This window comes from Gymnogyps californianus, chromosome 14, assembly GCF_018139145.2.
Source record: "Gymnogyps californianus isolate 813 chromosome 14, ASM1813914v2, whole genome shotgun sequence".
Classification (NCBI taxonomy): domain Eukaryota; kingdom Metazoa; phylum Chordata; class Aves; order Accipitriformes; family Cathartidae; genus Gymnogyps; species Gymnogyps californianus.
The window spans coordinates 21,450,217-21,459,253 of record NC_059484.1 but is presented as its reverse complement, the minus strand read 5'-3'; positions in this window follow the sequence as shown (position 1 = coordinate 21,459,253).

The window sequence follows — 9,037 nt, the reverse complement described above, 5'->3', positions numbered from 1 at the left end:
AACAAACATTAATTATTCATGTCCTGAAACAGTAGGTCTGCTAATGTTTTTGCTGATCAACAAGTCAAACAGCTGTATCTCTGTCAGGGCAATCTTGGGGAGGATGGACACAGAACAACATTGATATGTTTTACCCGACTGCCCCCAGTCTTGCCCTTAGTTTGCACCAGGATTGGTACAAACTTGCATTTCTTGCATTTCTCCACCAGGAATCCAGGATTCCTGCTACTTTTTAATGCCATTCGTTGTTAAAAGATTGAACCGAGATATGCTCCAGCACAACGTCGGCTGCAGACCAGACCAAACTCCGGTGAAGAAGCTATGGGGAGCTCCCCGGCTGGCTTCCAGGCCTTTGGAGTCAGCCCTTTGTAGGAAAAATTAAGGGAATGAGACAAGGAAAACAAAAATCCAACCAAAGGAAAAAGGAAGAACCGGGCTTCAGCTGCTCAGGCCCGAAACAGAGGCGGAATATTTGAACAAAACCTGCCTTTGGCACTTCTGGCCCTTTGCGCCCCGGCTGGAGGTCAGCGGGCTCTCTGCCGGGCCCGGGGACACCGGCCAGCGGGAGACACGGAGGCTGTAGGCAGGTTTTAGGGCTGACTTTAAGTGCTGGGCCTTTATCTGGGCGAATGTAATGAGTTGAACCTACAAAAGTATTGCTGTTTAGACATTTGCCTAACAGAACACACTTAAAAATTAATGGCTTTGTTTAGAAAAAATATATTTTAAAAAATCAAAGCATAATTAGAGAACAAGCTGCTTTCAAACAAGAGCTTGAAATGTTAAACAAAATGAAAAATATATTTCCTTTAAAGGGGCAAAGATTACGTAGCCAAAAAAGGACTTAGAATCCTCTTGCTTTGCCAGAATTCAGTGGCCCGAAGCTATTTTTTTGGTTGCTGTGAAATTGTTTGTTGCTTGAACAAGAGCAGAGCATGCATTTAGGCAGAGACTCTTAAACATCCTCCATCTAATTCAGCGAGGGGCGTTTGTCTCCACATCCACCCAAAGGAGCACAGAGCGTGTGGAGCAGAAAGAGCCATGACCCTGCGCTGCCCAGCAAAATGCAGCAATAAGAAGACTCAGGCAAACAGTGCCAGAGAGAGCAGTTCAGCATCCTCACACATTGCTCACAACATAGCGGTTTGTCTCATAGCTGCCATACTTTGGTCACCATCCATAAACCAGTAAAGACATATATTTTTCCACTTTCAAACTGGAAAAAAAAAAAAAATTGCCAAAAAATTGCCAAAAAATTTTTCCAAATTGAAGGGCTTTTAAGACTTGCCCATAGTACAAAATCCCTCCTCTACATGGCCAACATAGTTCAAAGTTCCATTAGAGCTGCTGCACCTTTAAACTGGTCCAAGAAGAAGGTTGAGCTGCTTAAATCCTGGAGCTATAGCACAGCTGTAGTTGCAGCAGATAAAGCCCTTCCCTTCCAGCATCCCCAGACAAGCTGGTTACCAGTTTAATAACCAAACCCAGAATTTTCCTGCTCCAGGTGCTCTAACAAACAATTTTCCATCGCATCTGCCTGGGGATTCGTTTTGAATTTGTTCCAATTCGATGAGGCACCACGGGACCCCGCATCGAGGGTTTGGGGCTCTTTCCAGGAGAGGAGGTCCATGAGGGTCTGCAGCCCTGGAGGCGGCCGATGCCCCACGGGCTGGGAGCTGCAGGGAGCACAGACGTCGGGAAGCTGTTGGGTGCTGCTGTGCCCTGTGGCTCTGTAAAATTATCCAGCTTTGTGCTGCCTTCACATCCCCGTTACATTAATGCTCCCTGAAATCTTCATTAAAATTTGAAATTAAAATGTAACCATCAAAGGGGGTGGGGAGGAGTCCTGTCACCTGACATTAACCTCATCCCTTCCACGGTCACATTTCTTGGGGTTTAACTGAAGGAGTCACACCGACTGCTGCATCCCAGCTCGGGGGAAACAAGCGGTCACCGGCCAGAGCGTGCGTGCCGTCAGCAACGCGCCCACGCGAGCCCACGTCGGTGCCAGCGCTGACGGGCCGCCGTTTCCCGTGGCTCTCGGCGATGTTTTATTGAAGAGGACGCGGGGCCGTGCCGTGCCGGCTCTGCGCACACCTCCGAGCGCCCTTTGCCGCGGCAGATGCTCGCTGGCTGTGCACGTTACACGGTGTTTTAGCAGCTCGGCGTGTCTTCGGTGTGACATCTCTTTGCTTCTTGCACAGTTTTTCCCCTAGACACACCAAGACGCTTGCTGTGATCAGAAGAAAATCTCAAGTTGCTAGCCTGCTTTACATTTAGACGCAAACATCCCAGTTAGAAAGCCCTGTAGGCAAGAAATATTTGCAAAGTAGCAAAAGGTTTCTGTGTTAAAAGCACTAGAGAAATCCCTGGGGAGGACTCCCAAAGGAATGCCCCAGCACTCGGCTGCATCGCAGGACCCGGAGGGGACGCGGTTTTACCCAGCACCAGCCCCGCATTTGTGTAACTCAGCACAGGCTCCCGACTCGGTGGTGCCACCGTGCCGCCTGTTGTGGAAAGGTTTATGTTGCCTGCACAAGAACGTGAGACGTCCAGGGGATACTTATAGTTGGGTTTTGCCAGAGACGGGTGACCCAGGGAGCGCAGACGTTGCAGGGAAAGTGCTGGCTCCTCCTAAAGCCGGTGAGAGCTCGGACAAGGGAGGGAACTGTTCAAAGTCAGTCCCTGAGCCACAGCAGCGTGAGGAGCAAGCCCAGGGCAATACGCAGCCATGTTAAGATGCAGGCAGGGACAGGAGCTTGCACCCCGTCTGAAAGCAGGTTCAGCACAGCAATAGCAACAGCATCGCCCGTCCGGTGCCCCTGCAGCCAGCCCTGCTCCCATGGCTCGGGCCGCTCTCCCGGCCGGGGCTGCCTAGGAAGGGTTAACAGGACCCTGCTCCTAACAGCGTCCCAAAAGGCACCACACCAACAGCTACACAGGAATTTGTGATGAAATTAGGCTTGCTCGGCAGCGGGGTTTGAAGATTACACCTTCACTTATGGAGGACACTAAACGATGGTTTTGCACCAGTCGGAGCAATGCTCCATTGCTGATGCTTCTTATGCGTTGCACCAGCTCTTTCTCCAGGGCAGAGAGGGCTCTCTCCCACCCAGAGCTCTGCAGGCTTCGAGAGGAGCTGGAAAACAGCACGGCCGTTTGCAAGGGTTTGTGGCAGGAGCATCGCCCGGCAGAGGAAGGGGGAGAGTCTTTGCTCTGCAAAACTGCCTGCGATGGTGCGAGGCTGCTTGCTGCAGCGGGTGGGCTCGGGCTCAGACACAGTGCACAGCTTTGCAGATCTTACTGTTTGAAGTCACACACGTTGTGTTCTGGAGGTATTTCCTCCCCTGGCTTAGGGAAGCACAGCACCCTAAAGCTCGTGGCATCAAGTTTTGCAGCCCTTTATTAGGCTTTTCCCCAAATAAACAATCAAACAGTTTTGGGGCAGTGTAAATCTGTAAGAATCCGTTCCCTCCACCACAGGCAAACCTCAGACATTAATGTATTTTGTAGTTAAATTAACAAGTCTCATTACTTTTCTCCCTGTCACATCTGTCTCCACATGCTGATATTAAAGCTTTCACTGCATACAAGTACAGCCTGAAAAAGTACTTTCTTATAGGCCTAGATATGCTTACAGTCACGTATACTTTTATCCTGATTTAGACTTAACTCCTTTCATAACAGAGATATCAACAGTTGGAAGTGTGCTTGTTCAAGAAGTCCTCACTCTTCTTTGACGCACAGATAACCCCAAGTCACCTTAAAAAGTGAAAAGGAAGAGTGGATGAAATTGTTGTCTGACATATCTTTAGCCACCAGAGAGCACACAGAGGTATGTTATGTTGAGTCGACTCCAAATAATTTTCACATGAATTACTAAAGTGCCAGAAATGTATAATTTATTAGCATTTAAATAAATCACAGAGCAGAAGTGCTTTGAGGTTATCGGTGCAAGATGCACAGCCTAGGCTATAATTAACTCAAAAACGTCATTGGGTGCACAGTGCTCTCAGCGGTGCCGCACCGACATGATCAAGGCACAGCGAGACAAAGTACAAAAGGGGCTCGACTCCTCAAAAATCAGATGAATAACGACACAGCAGTCGAACCCCTGAGCTGGGGGGTGACGCTGGTGCCGGGCTGGTGCCTCCCCGGCTCTGGGGCTCACCCCCCAGCTCCCCGCCGCTGGCAGGGGTTCTCCCCGGGGTCCAGGACACACGTTTTTCCCTCTCGAGCGCTTGCAGTCACGGCGATGCTGCAGCCTGCGTGCTGTCCGTCAACGAGCACCGTTAACAGCGCCCGACCGAATCAACCTCTCCTGGAGGAAACGTGCCCTCGGCAGCCACGCGCGTCCCCGGATCACCCATGGCTGCGCGCCCCGGGGCCGGCACGGGGGTCACTGCCATCGCTGCCGGGGGGTCACTGCCTTTGTCTCTGCTGGGGGGGCCAGGTCAGCGCCGCCCCTGGCGGGGGTGTCCCCTCTGGCCTTTGTCACTTGCCTCCGCCACAGCTGGATGCACTGAGAGCGGTGACACCGACTCTGTTACAGCCTTCGTTTGGGCTGGAGTATATTTACTGACCAGGTGAAACGTTTTCTGAAGTTCAAATCTAAAAGCTGTTTCTGACAAAAAGTGTATTTGCCAGATGCCATGAAGAAGTAGCGAAAAACCTCTAGTTTTTCTTTTGTGGGAAGAAGGGGGAAGCCCCGGGTGAAGCAGGGCATTTAGGGATGTAAGCAATTCTGCCATTTGACCCTACTGTGGTGAAACAGAACAAGGCTGAGGAAATCCCTTGGTCCCCCAGGTCCGGTTCCCCTTTGCTCCCTGGGTTTGGACCCCCAGCTCGTCCTCGCCCTCACGCACTGTCCCTAAGGGATCCCCCTTCTCACCCCGCTCCCCGGCAGAGCACCGGTGCAGGTGCTGCCGACCGCAGTGGCTCAGCCCAGTCTCTGGGACGGGCAGGCGCCGCTCTGCCCGCGGGGACGACGGGCAGGTCCCCTTGGCCTGACAGGACACTGGACCCATCCCAGTGCCGCAGCCCGCCCGGACCGGAGCCGAACGCCTCCCAAACGCCCAGGGAGCAGCGGCGGTTTCGGGGGCTGTGGCTGGTGAACCAGGGCAGGCTTCTCAGCAGAGCGTAACCGCTGCCTCCCCAGAGCAAAAACTGCTCTCGCTGCACCTTTGCGGTTCACCGTAACAGTTTCTGCCCTTCGGGCGATGTATTTCATCGTGAAACCCCACGGTTTGTTTACGTGCCACGTGCAAAGCAGGAGCAATAGCAGTAAAAGTCTGCTTCAGCACTGCCTGCATCACACACTAATACCACCGAACACTGACCTACACAGCACGGCAAGGCCAGACGTCACCGTCACCCCCGAGGCCGAGCACCAACATGCAACTCGCTGAGCATCACACATATCCATGTGGAATATCTCTTATGGCAAAGACATGACTGAACCCAAGTAAACACTGACCTACCCGTCCCCACGTAAGGGACCCAAGGATGGTAAATGGATGCCGCTTTTGAGATGTGGCCAGAGTGGAAATGATCGTTCCCTGGAGAGTGCCAAAATGATCCTGCCTCATGCGTGCAATATTCATGCAATCACAAGTTTAAAACACACAACATCAGCTTTTTCTATTTATACAATTTTCAGGTCATACAAAAGCTGCAAGAACATAGCTGATAAGTTTATAAACTTTCAGTTTATGCTAGAGTTAAAAGCAAGACAGCAAGCAGAAAGTACTAAAAAAGTACAGAAGCAGTATACAAAAATTGGTATCATCATAACCAAGTTTACCATTGTGAAAGCACGTTTAAGATCAAATTGAAAATAAAATAAGCAGACAAATCATAGTAAAACACATTAGAATTCCAGGATGAACATTGCTAGGGTCACAGAAGATATTGCTTTAAAATATATTTATCTGGAGATCAACATAAATCCTGTTCCACATGGTTTCCAATAAACTTTTCTGCGTGTCTTTTCCTGCCTGGAGATGCCGACCACCCTGCCGATGGGGACAGGGCAGGCTGGCACAGCCGGGCGCGGGAGGGGAAGGGAGCAGCCCGCGGACGGCGATGCTGCCAGACCCACCGGTGCGCCTGCACCGACCCCAGCGCCGAGGGCACCCGCACCAGGACGTTTCTGTACCCGCACGCCTGGGGAGAGCCCAGTTCTTGCTGACCACGGAGATGTCACACTAACCTCTGAGGCGCCCCGTTACGACCCCTCGTGATGAAAAATTATTATTGCAGAGAAAATAATCCCACGCTTTGATTTGGCAAATGTTTTGTTTGTATATTCAACCGACCTGATTGCCGCTGCTTCTCCCCATAAAATAAGCTTCAACTAATTCCCCCAAATGCAGCTCGGCGTTTGTCTGCGTGCAGAAACCGAGCTAGGGAGCAGCCCGGGGAGCGTGGGGATGCCTCGTCCGCTGGGCTGCTGCTGCTCTGAGCCCTCCTGGAAACAAACGGCCCAGAGCAGTTACCTGGGAAACACGGCACCGGCCCTCCGCTTGTAGGTGGAAAAAGCATAAAGTGCTGAGCTCCAGTTGTCCAATGTCAACTCAAGATACCCACAGAATTATTAAGAATAAATCCTGGACTGCATATCCTGTTACGGAGCAAAACCATCATCACTTCAAATAAAGCAGGCGCTGAGAAGCTGAGTGGCATGCAGCGTACTGCCTGCAAATCAATCTCAGACAGCGTTTTAAGGGATAAAAGGCAGAATTCTGGTCACCTCACCCAGGGTTCTGCCTTTGAACTGGGCAATGTGAAAATCTTAGGTAATACAGGTCAGATACTTAAAATTTTCGAGATGCCTAAAGATGCAGATTTCAAATTAAAAAAAAGAGTTTAGATAACCATTAGGTTCTGATGCTTTTACCTTTCAATTAAACCTGTCTCCAAATGGCAAGAAAGTTTGAGAGATGCTGAAGCAACACTGACATCCCAAGGAGCAGCAGTGCGGAGATCCCGGCTCGGGAAGGATCCCAGCATCCTTCTGCCCTCTGCAGGGTAGCCTTTAGAACGCCAAATTCGTTTCTCCAACCTGCACTTCTCACCAATTCTTGTATTTAGCTCCCAACGCTGAACAGAAGGCCCGGCCAGGGGAAGTTTAGGTGCCCTTTAAAGACTTGCTTTGTCCTTCCAGACCAGATACTGTTCTCGTGACTTGCACCATCCGCACACCCTCCCGGCTTCTCTTCAGAAGCAGCTGTAACTGAGTGGCTGTCGAGCACCAGGCTATATTACACACAAGACCTCACCCCAACCCACCTTGCTGTCGGCCTTGCAGTGATTCTCCACGTCTGGCTCCACACGTCCGGGATCTAGCACAGATCAACCTACCTGAAAATCAACGAGCAGCAATTGGAAATTATCTGTGGAACGATCCTGGGGAGAAAGAGAGAGGAAAAGCTCTAGTTAATCCGTTTACATTTTGATTATCACAAGTGTAGATCCATCATGGAAAAAAGCAGTGGAAGCACACATAAAAAAACTTCAGAGAAACGTCAGACAAACTTGCTTTTCCATTTTCAACCACATGCTCGTGTCAGCGATCTCGTCAGTGAGGACCCAGATAAACATTACACAACCTGCTCTGTGGGCTACACCAGACAGAACTGGGTCCCACCTTTCGAGAGACAAGTTAGAATTTTATTTCCATCTTCGGGAAACCTCTGTGTATACAACTATTGTTGTATTTCCTACAGCCATGACTAGCTACTAGAGAGATTCTTGGCCTAATAATTATAGCAACAATTTACCTTCATGCGTTTGTTCAGTTCAAATAGTAACTTTGCACCTCTTGCTTTCTTCAGCACATCTTGCTTTCTTCAGAATGGCTTTCAGCAAGGTTCTGATGCATCGCTGCAGGAAGAGCTGTCATACCCCACTGAACAGTACTGCTTTAACGGGAACACTGCGATGGTATTTGAAACAGCTGGGGGGAAAAAAATAAATCCAAAGCCACACACAGAAAAATGCTAGCCCCCATTTCAAGGTCTTTTTATTCCCTTTTGCCATTAAACCCAATTTTGATCATGTAGGAAGCAGCAAGTATTTTGAACGGAACGCCAAGCATTTCCTACTCAATGTCAAGACGCCATCTCCTTAAGGGACTTTATTGCATCTTGCAGAATGAGGATTATTGGTGGTCATTGACAGGAAAGCAGACTGTGGAAAGATTCTAAAGTTCAGCTACTGGCAATAAGAAAATGTCCCAAAGCCACAGGTTTATCACGAAGAGGCTCTTCAGCAACACAGAAAAGCCAGTTCATGTTTTAAAACATTCACATTGCAGGACCACAAAGGGATGCGAGGGAGATGGTGATACAAATACAGTTATTAAATGCACTAGCAAGCTCCTTCCTCTCCTCCCCCTCTTCCTCAAGAGTGCAGTGAAGAAAGGAAAAAGGAAAAATTCCCATCCTTGTAAAATTTCTAGTCTGTTTTCAAAAAAATCTTACCACAGCACACTAACAATACAGGTAAGAAAAGGGAATGCAACAGAAAAGGCTTTTAAAAAACTTGGATCACAAACAAACATTTACATTCATGAAAGCAACACAGGCAAGAGAAGGGAATAACGGAAACCAGTGAAGGAAGCGAAGACCAAGAATAAAGTTAACAACAGAATAAATTAGTTTTCAGACCAAATTGCAAAGGGGTTAGAATTTGCATGTATATAACTCCATGTTTTGGACACTCCATTTTCAATAACCCAGCAATACTACAAGTCTGTGAAAGAGACCATGGAACCCACCATGGTCTATAAAACGTTTTTCATTTTCTTTTAAACTTTGAACCTTCCCCAAAATGGAAAATAGCCTTTTCTGGAATCCCTCCCACCCCCACTGTATCCTCCCCCCATCAATTTAGCTGTCTTAATTAGTACTATCCCAGAGCACTTGAAGATTTTTCTCCTAGCTATTAACTACTAAGCAAACTTGCACACACATTCCATACAAATAAATACCCCCTTCACACATATACTTCCCCCCCAAAAAAGTGATAACGCTCT